This window comes from Carettochelys insculpta, chromosome 2, assembly GCF_033958435.1.
Source record: "Carettochelys insculpta isolate YL-2023 chromosome 2, ASM3395843v1, whole genome shotgun sequence".
NCBI classification, from domain to species: Eukaryota; Metazoa; Chordata; order Testudines; family Carettochelyidae; genus Carettochelys; species Carettochelys insculpta.
The window spans coordinates 235333874-235347319 of record NC_134138.1 but is presented as its reverse complement, the minus strand read 5'-3'; positions in this window follow the sequence as shown (position 1 = coordinate 235347319).

Sequence of the window (13446 nt, the reverse complement as noted above, 5' to 3'; positions counted from 1 at the left end):
GAGGTCTGAGCAGAAAATGAGTCCAGAGCTAGATTGTTTGGAGAGGGAATTGAGCTCCTCAAAGCCCTGCTTAAAAGCTACAATTAATTCCTGTTTCTGAATGTTTTCTATGTAACCCTCTTTGGAGTTTGTAGCTTCTGGAATCTGAACTGAGCCTATAAGGTATGGCTTCCCAACTGGGGGGGTGTGCCCCCCAGGGGGTGAAGACATTCCAGAGGGGGCACAAGGCAATCCAACCCCACCCCCCGTCATTCCTCTCACCTGAAGAAAGAGCTGGCCTTTGCTTCCAGCTCTCAGCCCCTGCCATTTTATGTGGGTAACCCAGCACAGCCACTATAAAAAGCGGGCAGCCAGGAAGACCCACCTGGAGCTGGCTGCCTCCTGCAAAGGTGAGTGAATGTAGGCTGGGGGGATGGAGGAGGAAGATGAAGTTAGATGGGGGCTAGGGGTGCCTATCTTGGGAGGGGGTATAGGGTAAGTGGGGGGCTGGTGGTGCCTGGCTTTTTGGGAGGGGAGGGTCTCAGGTGGCTGGCTTGTGGGTCTCGCAGGGCTTGAGCGACTGGCTTGCAAGACTTGCAGGGCCTGGGTGGCTGGTCCTGGCATCACAGAGCTCAGGCGGCTCAGGCTGGCAGCTGGAAGCTGGCAGCTGGCAGCTGGCAGCTGGCTGCTGCAGCGTGCAGCTTGGACAGCTGGCGGGCAGGTGGCTGGCCCCGACAGCATGGAGCTTGGGCGGCTGGCTCAGGCTGGCAGGCATGTGTCTGGCCCTGGTGGCAAGGGGCTCAGGCAGCTCAAACTGTCAGCTGGTGTGCGAAATGAGGGGCTTGAGCAGCTGGCTCTGGTGGCTGGCAGGGGGTTGGGCAGCTGGCGCTAACAGTGTAGGGCTCGGGCTGGCAGGTGGGCAGCTGGCCCCAGCAGCACAGGGCTTGGGTGGCTCAGGCAGGTGGCTCTGGCAGTCCAGGTCTTAGGTAGGCAGGCAGCTGACAGTGGCAGTTCTGACAGCTGGCATGGGGCTCAGGCAGCTGGCCATCTGGGGTTGTACCAGGGGCCTGCAAGGGGCCAAGGAAAACTATTTGTGCTTATTTTTAGTTTTTAAATAACATTTTATATCAAGATTTTGTGTTTATTTTAAATTACAAATTGAATTTTTTGTTAAAGGTGGGTTGGATGATGGTAAAGAAGAGGTTGGGGGCACGAGGGTTGCTCAAAAATCAAAAGGGGGGCATGATGCCAAAAAGTTTGGGAACCACTGCTGTAAGGGGACCTATCCTCTGGACTGCAGTAGCAAAGGCTCCAGTGCTCTGACCACAATTTGCCAACCCAGGGATTTCCTTACACCCTCCCTGAACTTCCCCATTATCCCCTCAATTGTCAAATCAATGAAGATTAAGAACATAACAAGAACCTGCCAGTTTATAGTCACACCCCTCATTGCCACATGTCATTGCAATCACCAGTCTAGCCACTCTCTGTTAATGGAGCGAATCGGTCTTTCAATCTGCTCTGTGGTCCGGATGCGATCTATCAACACCAGTTTTGTCGCAAGATAACATCCGACAAAACTTCTGCCAACAAATCTCTGTAGTCTAGACATATTCTTGTTATAAGTGCTACATGCTGAATACGCCCAAATACAATTAGTGACTAAAAAATTGTTATACTAGCAACTGAAGCATGAGTTTTAATTTGAACAAAGGAAATAGAGAAGATGCTCCCTATGAAAATAAAAATAAGTCTTTGAGATTTAAGAGGCTTTATTATCTTCCCAAGGGGGCTGTTTAGCACTGGCATAAAAGGAGAATGTACACACTCCGAAACATTCCTATTTTCATAGGAATAATTATTTCTTCCTGTTAGTTTTCCTTCCTCTTCTACTTTCTTCCTTTTGCTAGATAGCCTTTTTGTAATAGGTAGTTACAAAACGTATCTTGCAACACTGATTTCAAAGTAAGGATATTTTTTCCTTCTGCTTTTTCTGCCTACATTGAAGGTGCTTTAGTTCAACATATGCTGTAAAATGCATTTTACCAAAATTATTTCAAATTTAATTGGCTAACAGGAACTCTAGTGCCAAGAAAAAGGAAGATTTTGTTAGAAATAGGTTTGCCAACTCTCCAGGACTGGACTGTATTCAACCAACAGTTAAAGATCAACATTGATTTCAAAGTAGGGATATTTTTTCTTTCTGCTTTCTCCACCTACATTGAAGGTGCTTTAGTTCAACATATGCTGTAAAATGCATTTTACCAAAATTGTTTCAAATGTAGTTGGCCAACAGGAACTTTAGTGCCAGGAAAAAGGAAGATTTTGTTGGAAATAGGTTCACTAATTCTCCTGGATTGGCCTGTGTTCTCCAAGAATTAAAGATTAATTTTTAATTAAAGATTGTGTCAAGTGATTAAATCTCCAGGAATATATCTGACCAAAATTGGCAGCAATAGTTGGAATGCCTTACTGGAGTTATTTCTAAGTGTGACTTTCTGTTGTGATTTGGAGTGTAGGTTTGAAAACTGAAAGTAAGGTGCACAGGAGTTACAGATGCTTCACTATCAAAACAAAAAAGCAGTCCAGTGGCACTTTAAAAACCAACAAAATAATTTATTATGTAATGAGCTTTCATGGGACAGACCTGCTTCTTCAGATCATAGCCATATCAGAACAGACTCAATATTTAAGTCACAGAGAACCAAAAATAGTAATCAAGGTTGACCAATCAGAAAAATATTATCAAGGTGAGCAAATCAGAGAGCAGAGGGGCAGAAGGGGTGGGGGAGTCAAGAATTAGATAAAGCAAAGTATGCAAAAGAGCCCCTATAGTGAGCTAGAAAATTCCCATCCTGGTTCAAACCCCGTGTTAATGTGTCAAATTTGAATATAAAAGAGAATTCAGCAGCCTCTCTTTCCAAACAGCTGTGAAAATTCCTCTTCAGTAAAACTCAGGTTTTCAGGTCATTAACAGAATGGCCCACTCCATTAAAGTGCTGACTGACAGGTTTGTGAATCAGGAGTGCTTTTATGTTTGTTTTATGCCCATTAATGCTTTGTCTAAGAGAGTTTGAAGTCTGTCCAATATACAAAGCATCTGGGCATTGTTGGCACATGATGGCATGTATGATGTTAGTTGAGGAACATGAGAATGTGCCCATGATTCTGTGAATAACGTGGTTAGGTCCAGTGATGGTATCTCCAGAATAGATATGTGGACAAAGTTGGCAATGGGCCTTGTTGCAAGGAAAAGTTCCAGGATTGGTGTTCCTGCAGTATAGACTATGGTTGTTGGTGAGAATCCTGATAAGGTTGGGAGGCTGCCTGTAGGGGAGAACGGGCCTGTCACCTAGGGCCTTCTGGAGTGTGGCATCCTGATTAAGGATAGGTTGTAGGTCTTTATAATGCATTGCAGTGATTTAAGTTGGGGGCTGTAGGTAATGACCACTGAATGGTTTCTTAAACAGTGTAATGGGGTTTCCCCATAACCAGTTATAGAAGCCAAAGACCCCAGTTAAAAATATGGTCCACACCTGTGTGTTAATTGCCTCCCAACCAGAGGGGAAAGAGCTAGGGGAAGATCACTGGGCACATGGGACTCAAGACAGGCAGGGGAAGAACACCATAAATTCTCCTTTAATAGAAATTCCAGCAGCTCAGCAAACTACCAGAGTAATGGTAACTTCTGTGGTGGCCCTCTGGAACAAGGATCAGCTGTCTAGAGGCAGGTAGCACTGCACTGAGCTTCCAGAAAGGGAGCAGGGAATAGCGGGCAGCCACATGGAGCAGGATAGGTTTTTTCTGGGGGAGCCATGAAATAAAGTGTATCAGGAGCAGAGAACTGAAATGAAATCCAGGAAGAAATGTGAGCTGAGCCCTCAAGGGGTGGAGAATATTTTGTTTATTTTGAGACTTTTAATACTCTGCAAGAAGACTGAAAATTCAAACTCTGACAGGATTTGGACAGAAGGGCTGAGCCGGCTGCAGGTGAGCCACACTGAAGCAAGCTGTTGAGGCTCTGTAGCTTTGAAAGTAGTGAATTTGGTTTCTGTTCATACAATAGAAGTTGCAAGGACTTGAAGATACAGTTGCATTTCCAGAAGCTTTAACCTCATCACCTAGTTCTGGGTCTCAAATGTTTGTATGCCCAACTTTGCAAGCACAAGATACCATATAAAAACAAAGGATGAGTAATTTAAAAATATAACAACCCAGGCTCTAGGCACAGCATCGTAATCTCACGTCAGAATTTTGGGTGCCTCAGTCTACACAGCAGCCTTATCCTGGAATAGCATATTTCAAAATAGTGCTGCCACACACACAAATGAATTTTGAAACCGCACTTAGCTATTTCAAAGCACAGCATCTACACACAAAGAGTCTATTTTGAAATAGAGCCATTGGACGTACTATGACTTATTTTGAAATAGACGCTATTCCTCATAGAATGAGGTTTACCAATTTCTAAATAAGCCAACTGCTATTTCAAAATTATTTCATAATAGCAATTGCATAGTGTAGACCAGGGATTCCCAACCTATGGGTCAGGACCCAAACCTGGGCTGTGATTAGATTTGTTAAGGGTTGCCAGCAGCTGGGAGCTGCATGTGGCTCTTAAAAGAGCCATTTGCCTCTCCTTAACACTGCCACGTCCCATACCTATTTGTATCCATAGACAAGGAACTACACATTACAAAGACAGCTTCTCCAGCTTTGATAAGGGTAGTCATCCCAGCCTGGTCACGTAATAGACTCCTGCAGTAAGTAATTTTCACCCACGTCCTCCCTTCCCTGCTTTTGCCTCCACTTTTGTTCTATGTAACTGATTTGTCAGTTTTCTTTTTTTGTTGTTGTTGTTTGTATCTTTCCCCAGCTGCTGAGTGTGACTCACCTAGCCCCCACAGTCTCTGAGTGTGACTCCCCCAGCCTCTGAGTGTTACCCCCCGCAACCCCAGCCCCGAGTGTGATTCCCCAAACCTCCCAGTCCCTGAATGTGACATCCCCAGCCCATGAGCGTGACTCCCCCCAGCCCCTCCAGCTGGGGGAGTGGAGGGGAGCATTTTGGGGATGAGGGCCTTTTCCCCCACCACAACTCAAATCAACTATAATAATAATATAATAATTAACTATAATAAAGGAGTGTTATTATTTTATTAATGTATTTTCCCTTTTTCTGTAAAATAACTAGTATGAATATATAAACATGAGGGGATGCAATTTTGTAATCTTGCCTCAGGTACAAATTAGCTAGTCACAGCTCTGCTCTCTTCCCTCCCCCTCCCCCATTTTTGAATTGTCTTGGGTCACCAAGTCTTACCAAGAAATTGGTAAAGGCTGTTATTTTGAAATAACTTTGCCGTGTAGACCTACCCTAACTGGGCTCACAAAAGCTTACTTTGAAAATGAGCCCTACAGGCACAAATTAAGTTGAGAAAACAGGCTGTCCTCTGACCACAAACCATTACACTTCAGTCAATCCTTTACCCAAGTAAATTATAAAATTATAAACTAAGGATAAAAAAGTAATCATGTAGACATCTGTGGTTAATATGAACAAACACATAAACATTCCCAATTGCTGAAGAGCATGTGATGCTATTGATTCAGTTTGAATGATGCACAGAAAAGAAATGTGTTTTCAAAAATGCAAAATACAATCCAGCATTTTGTCTAGGAAGAAAGTGAACTATCAATTTATATAATTTAAAGTGAGCCTACGCCATTAAAATTTGGGAAGCATTGGCAGTAAAAATGTCAGATTGAAATTAAGCCAACAAAATTAATCACTCATGACCCTGGTGGAGCAAGAATGTTTGAACATGCTACAAAATTTAAAGCTAACCTGAGTGAAGGGTCTTGGGGAATTCATTTTAATTCACCACAGCCAAGTTCAAATACAAGCTATGCTTTGTTATTCAAGCTATGGTTTTATTTTTCATATGGCGTTTTACTTCTGATGAAGTCATAATCACATACAGTAGAATTTTCTTTATCTGATCATTAGAATTTCCTGGTTAATTACATATTAACGATGAATTGAATATTGGTCTTTTGATCTCTAGCTGCTCCCTCCTATTTGTGTAATAGAAATTTTGCATTATATCCTCATTTCCCTTTCCTGGTAACCCAACTTTAAACTCATAGGCCATGTCTACACTAGTGATTGATTTTGAAAATGACTTCGAAATAAGGTTTACCCACATTATGTGTTACTTTGAAATCAGGATCAAAATAACAGGGCCACATTTCAAAGTCATTCTTCCATTCCCATATTGGGAATAGCGCCCTATTTCTAAGTGTAACTTCACAAGAGGACGAGTGTACATGCTCCATGTTTCACTCTTTCAAAATACTGGGTCTGCCATGGTGGTGGCCTTCAGGAGTGTGGAAGGAAGGGCTCCATGGTCACTGCCAGACACATGGAAGGAAGTACACCCCCAGCAACCCGTGGTAGGAAGCTGAGAGCATGCTAGCACCAGGGGGAGCAGAAGCTCTCAGCTGCATGCCCTTCCCCCAACAACAGGGCAGAAATCACCACCCCACCACACCAATGGCAAGCAGGCAGGAGCCCCGTGCCCCCCAGAGGTCCCCTGATGAGTCCCCCCAGAGCTCCCAGGAGCCAATCAGGAGTGAGCAATAAGGGGCCCCTCCTGGTCTGAGAAGGAGCTCAGAGACCTCCTCAGCCTCTGGGGGGAATAGGAGGTCCTCCTCCAGACTGGTGTGTATGTGCAGCTCAAGTCCTGGCACAGAGTCTGCAGTGCTGTGGCAAGCTTTGCAGCCCAGAGCACATGCAGGGTGTGTGTGTTGGGAGGGGACACTTAAGGGAACAGCTGGCTGCAGGCCCTGGAAGTGCTTGGCAGCCATGTGACCCCGTCCGTGGTGTTTTCTGGCCTGTTATTTTGAAACAGTGGCAGTGACTGTGAAGATGCTCCCTTTCAAAATTCTGGGCCACTCTTTTGAAAGAAGGGATTGTGGCTTTGTGCATGTGGACATGCCATTTCAAATGCTGTTCTTCCAAAAAATGCATTCAAAAGAGGTCCTTTTGAAATGGCAGTGTAGTGTAGACATAGCCATAATTACATAAAAATGTGTTATGAATTACACTAATTAATCCCTTCTCTCCTACAGCAATTGATAAGCTGGAAACCATCACCTTTATGATACTCCCAGACTCAGCAAGCCCCAACATCATTTGCAATTCCAGAAATAAATAAGGCTGATTTAAAAATTAAGAAAAAAGTTTTGAGTTTTGAAAGATGTGATTTTTACCACCACCACCACCACCACCCACACACATACACAACGAAATTTCAGTCATAGTTTATTAAAGTTTTGGCACAATCAATTCAACCTGGCACACAAGGTCACAACAGACTTGGCTCAATTGCCTCTCCATCATGCTGGGCAGGTATTTGTAGAGGTGCTCTCAAGGCAGAGCCATAGCGTAGAGTAGACATTGGCTTCAGGACAAAGGTGTGGGGATGGAAATGTGTGTGTGGGCAGCCTGGGGGCATGCAGGATGTGCATTTAGGTTTTTTTATTGAGTAGGTGTCTCCTTGGCAGTTACTCTCCAGTGCAGGTTGGCCACTTCCCTTCCTGGACTCAGGGGAGCAAGGGGAGTGATCCCCAGACCCAGCTCCAGCTCAGAGACACCTGTTGGACCAGAGAGGCAGAGACAACTGGGGCTCTCCTATCCCAGACTTGCACCTCACAGGTGGCATAAACTGAAGCTCCTGCCTGTTTCCATTTACCAGGGACTTCTAAACCCAGGCTCATGTGCGGTCAAGTGGCTGCTGAAGACACCGTCCTTAAGGTTTCTCAGGATTGCAGCTACTTTGGAGCAGGCAAAACTGCAACTGTGCAAACTGCAAGATCAGTATGCAGGTCCACCGATGGGGGGGCAACAGGGGCAACTACCCCAGGGCACAGTGATTTAAAAGGGCCCAGGGCTGTTACTGTGGCAGTGGCAGCAGCTGGAGGCCCAAGCCCTTTAAATTGCTGCCCAGATCCCTGGGCAGCTCTGGGTGCTGTCTGGGGAGCTAGCCCCGGATCTGTCCTATCCACCTGAGCCCCCCGCCCTTTCTAGGCCTCTTCCCACCTTGCCCAGGAGCCCAATAAGTCTGTCAGCCGCACTGGCAGTACCAGCAGGGTTGAGTGCAGGCTGTGGTGCTCAGCCCAGGGCAGCGAGCAGGATGATCCTCCTAGGGACACTGAACCCAATCTGCACGACTCCCTGGTACTATACTCCTCCTTGTCTGCCTCCGCCTTTGCCCTCACTGGATCATAATGAATGGGAGGCAGGGCCAGCATGGAGTGGCATCTGCATTGCATACCTGTCTCAATGCTACTCACGTCAATTTTCCAGTATGACAGAGGGTTGCCCAGGCCAAATTTGAGGGAGTTACCTGGGTTTGCGATGCCACTCACATTTATAGCAAGTATAAAAACTTTAAGTGAGAGCTGACTGTTGCTGCTTTCACAACAAAACTGCTACCTGCACATTTCTTACTGCCTTAGAAATAAAGCAATATATCAGGCCACTGGACTGACCTAAAGATTGATGTTCACATTTAACACGCCCTAGGTGATATATTTATTAGACAGCATACTTTGCTTTAAAATATAGCTAAGCTTTCCACATTAAACAGTATGAATATAGCCTTATGAGAAAGTCTGACAGAATCTAATAAAGAACAGGAATTTATAGAGCTTTTTAATCAACCTACTGATTAATATATATGAGATTAAATTCAATGGACTAGTTTAAAGAATAGCATTCTGTACTGAAATCTGTAGGTTTCAGAGTAAGCTGAATAAGAAACCCAACTAATTTCTATAGCACCAACTGTCTTGGTCCCTATTAAATTCCAATGGTCTTTTCTATAAGAGTAATTGCTGTCACTTTTTGTATGTTTGCCCAAATATTATTCTGCAGGTGAAATCAAACCTGGGCCCTCTGGCTGTTAGCGCACTATATATTAACAAAGGTCACTATTCTGAGGGGGTGTTGATCCCCCAGGACTTCAATAACTCTATGGCTAGACTACAGAGACATGTCAGAAAAAGATGCACACATTGCTAATGAGGAGGGCTTTGAAATAGGTTGGCTGGGTAATGGTGACACAAGCTCTGAGGTAAGTGAAGAAGGAAGAAGGAACAACAAAGGAGGACCCCTGATTCGAAAGGAGAAATTGGGCCAATCAACTGCTTATCTAAAGTGTTTGTACACAAATGCAAGAAGCCTGGGGAACAAACAGGAGGAATTGGCAGCCCTGGCACAGTCCAAGAAGTATGAGGTGGTTGGAATAACGGAGATTTGGTGGGATGACTCACATAACTGGAGCACAGTCATGGAAGGGTATAAACTGTCCAGGAAGGACAGGCAAGGAAGAAAAGTGGGAGGAGTTGCTCTGTATGTAAGAGAGCAGTATGATTGCTCAGAGCTCCAGTGTATGGAGGGACAAAAGTGAGTTGACAGTCTTTGGGTTAAGCTTAGAGGCAAAAGCAACAGAGGTGATGTCGTGGTTGGTGTCTGCTACAGACCATTAGATCAGGTAGATTAAGTTGACAAGGATTTCTTCAGACAACTAAGAGAAGCTTCCAAATCAGAAGCACTGGTCCTCATGGGAGACTTTAGTCACCCTGCCATTTGTTGGGAGACCAATACAATAGCACACAGACAACCCAAGAAGTTTATGGAGAATGTTGGGGATAACTTCCTGGTACAAGTGGTGAAGGAACTGACCAGGTGCCAGGCACAGCTTGACCTGCTTCTAACATACAGGGAAAAACTAGTGGGATAAATAGAAGTGGGTGGAAACCTGGGCTGCAGTGATCATGAGATGATGGATTTCAGGATCCTGACGAAAGGAAGAAAGGTGAGCAGTAAAATACAGACCCTTGATTTCAGAAAAGCAGATTTTGACTCCCTCAGAGAACTGATGGGCAGGATCTCCTGGGAAGCTAATATGAAAGGGAAAGCAGTTCAGGAGAGCTCGCAGTATTTTAAAGAAGCCTTATTGAAGGCACAGGAATAAACCATCCCAATGTGCAGTAAGAAAAGCAAACATGGTAGACAACCAGTTTGGCTTACCAGGGAAAACCTTGATGAGCTTAAACTCAAAATGGATGTGTATAAGAAATGACAACTTAGACAGATTACAAAGGAGGAGTATAAATATATTGCTGGAGAATGCAGGGGAATAATCAGGAAGGTGAAAGCACAACTGGAACTGCCACTAGCAAAGAACGTGAAGGACAATAAAAAGGATTTCTGCAGGTATGTTAAAAATGAGAGGGTGATCAGGGAGGATGTGGGGCCACTACTGGATGAGGGAGGTAACCTGGTGACAGATGATGTGGGAAAAGCTGAAATAATCTGTGCTTTTTATGCCTCTGTCTTCACAGACAAGGTCAGCCCCCAGACTACTGCACTAGGCACAGTATGGCAAGGAGGTGGCCAGTCCTCAGTGGGGAAAGAACAGGTTAAGGGATACTTAGAAAAGCTAGACATACACAAATCCATGGGTCTGGATTTAATGCATCCAAGGGTACTGAGGGAACTGGCAAATGTCAATGCAGAGACTTTGGCCATTATCTTTGAAAACCCATGGCGGTCAGGAGAGATCCCAGGTGACTGGAAAAAGGCAAATGTAGTGCCCATCTTTAAAAAAGGAAAGAAGAACAACCCAGGGAACTATAAACCAGTCAGCCTTACCTCAGTCCCTGGGAAAATCATGGAGGGGATCCTCAAGGAATCTATTTTGAAGCACTTGGAAGAGGGGAAAGTGATAAAGAGTAGTCAACTTGGATCCAGCAAGGGCAAGTCGCGCCTGATCAATCTGATTAGCTTCTATGATGAGGTAACTAGCTCTGTGGACATGGGGAAGTCAATGGATGTGATATATCTTAACTTTAGCAAAGCTTTTGATACTGTCTCCCATAATATTTTTCCCCATAAATTAATGAATTGTGGATTGAATAAATTGACCGTAAGGTGGATAGAAATCTGTCTAGATGGTCAGGCCCAACAAGTAGTAATCAATGGCTCAATGTCTGGCTGGCGGTTGGTTTCAAGTGGAGTGCCCCAAAGATCATTTTTGGGACTGGTATTGTTCAACATCATTATCAATGACCTGGATGAGGGGATGGATTGCACCCTCAGCAAATTTGAGGAAGACTGTAAGATAGGGAGCATAAAATACAAACTTAAGTTCTGTCATATACTGAGTTGCCAAAAGTTACGTGTGTTTATATCCAAAAAAAGTACGGTAAACCCTTGATTTTATGGACCTCAATTTAGTGGACTTTGGGAACCACGGATGTTCTCCCCATTGTTCCCAAAGTCCACCGGGGTCCATAAAATCATCCTCCCCAACATCCAGCAAAAAAATTGAGATTTACGCTGCCACAGCCTGGAGGAGCCACCATCTCTTCCACCGGCGCCACCATGCGCTCCTGCCACCAGGGTGGGGTGTGTACACGGGCAGACTGGCACTCCCTTACCCTGGCACCCTGGTGGAAGGACCACATGGTGGTTCCAGAGACAGTTGTTCCAGCTACGTGCAGCTCGAGGCACCCTGCTGTGCGGCAGGATACTTCCAGCCATGTGCAGTAAGGCGGATGCAGCTGCACACAGTGAGGCACCTCAAGCCGACTTACATGAAATTCGGTTTACACAAGAGTACGTGGGACCACAACCCTCCTGTAAATCAAGGGTCTACTGTATATATGCTCTTCCCTTTGTAAAAGAATAAAGGGAAAGTAATTTGGGATGCTATGGAATACCACAAGGAAGTGAGTTTGTGCGTTTTTCTAATCTTTTGTATGTAAATGAAAAAGGGGTCTGTGTTTAAGACTGACACAGAATGGTCTTTTCATCTCATTTTCAAGAAAAACACCTAGGAGCCAGGAAGAAAGCTGACTCTAGGGAATCTATAAGAAAACAGGATGGAAGGGAAAGAACTTGTTGCCCCTGAGGAAAAGAAGAGCCAAACTGCAGAAACCACATCTCAAGGAATTTTCTCAAAAGTGAGCTTGGGTGTAGTCTGGTGGTCTACACAAGTGAAGTATGCAGAGATTCATGAAATGTGTGGAACAGATTAAGACCGTAAACAAAGGAGAAGAGACCAGAGAGCTAATAAGGCGTGTTCTGTTGTTTTTGGGAGTCCCCAGAAAGATTTATGTGCAAGATTACAAATAGTAAAAACTTTAGTGTAATTTTAAAAAATTACACTTATTTGCATGTGAAATTTTACAGCTGTGCTTCCTTGCGCATACTGAGCCAAATTCAGCACACTTACACATATTGTGCCACTAAGATCAGTGGAACTGCACTCACTTGCACGTGGGCTAGATTTGTATCACTGCTCTTTGAGGGGCAACAATTCTCTGTTCAGAGTAGTTTGTGGATCATCAAAGTATTAATATTGGAAGCACATAAACCAGTATTCTGATCTTTCCTGTGGTACAAGCAAGTACCTACCTCCACTCTGGGTATTGCATATGGCATAGGATTTCATCAGTCTACTACACTCAGCTGATTAAGACATAGAAGCTCCTGCTTCACTCCTACCATTTTCTCACTCAGTTTGCCAATCTCTCCTCACATCTCATGCAATCCTCTCATTTCCTCCTGCTTTGTCCACTCCTGTTGCATTGCATCACCTTTTGTTCCACCATCGATGCTGGGCTCAACACTCCATTTGTTCATTTATGTCACAAGTGTTTAAGTGTCTTTCTCCATCCTATATATGGGTGTCCTCATTACTCTGCTCCATCAAGAAGCTACTTTCTCACTCAGATCACTCCCAAAAAGTCACTTATTCCACAGTCCTATACCAAGTAAGACAATGATAGTCACTATTTTTCACCTTTACCTAATTTTTATAAACATGAGAAAAAAATTATATGGGACTACCAACATGTACAAATCCCTTCAAAGAGTAAATTCATTATCTAATTCTTACCCATTTACCTCCTCATCCCTATTTTTATCCTCTTAATTCATGCCATGTCTACAGTATGGGTTGTAAGCTCTTTGGAATGTGGGTCATGTCTTTTGTGAAACTCTTTTGAGCACTATAAAATATCAGTGGTTTCATTCCTCCCACTTCAGCATTACCCCATCCAAGCTGACCTCAGAACCCATGCTCTTAGCTAAAAGATTCTTTCCCTCCCTGGGAAGCTGCCCAGACTTCACAGGTTTATTACATCTGTCAGCAATGAACTTTAAGAAAGTAAAATAATAGTGAGGGAATCTTTGTATATCTATGAGCTAGCTCCAGCTGGTGACAATTCTCCTTCTGTCCTGTGTTTCTTCCAAGTGAAACATTTTTTTAAAATAAATAATTTCAAGGTGCACATAGCACACACCAAAATAAATGTTTCAAGGCAGTAAAACCTCAAGCAATTTTATGTCCCTTTAAAAAGTGTTAAATATTGTTTTGCTATTCTTTTTGGCTT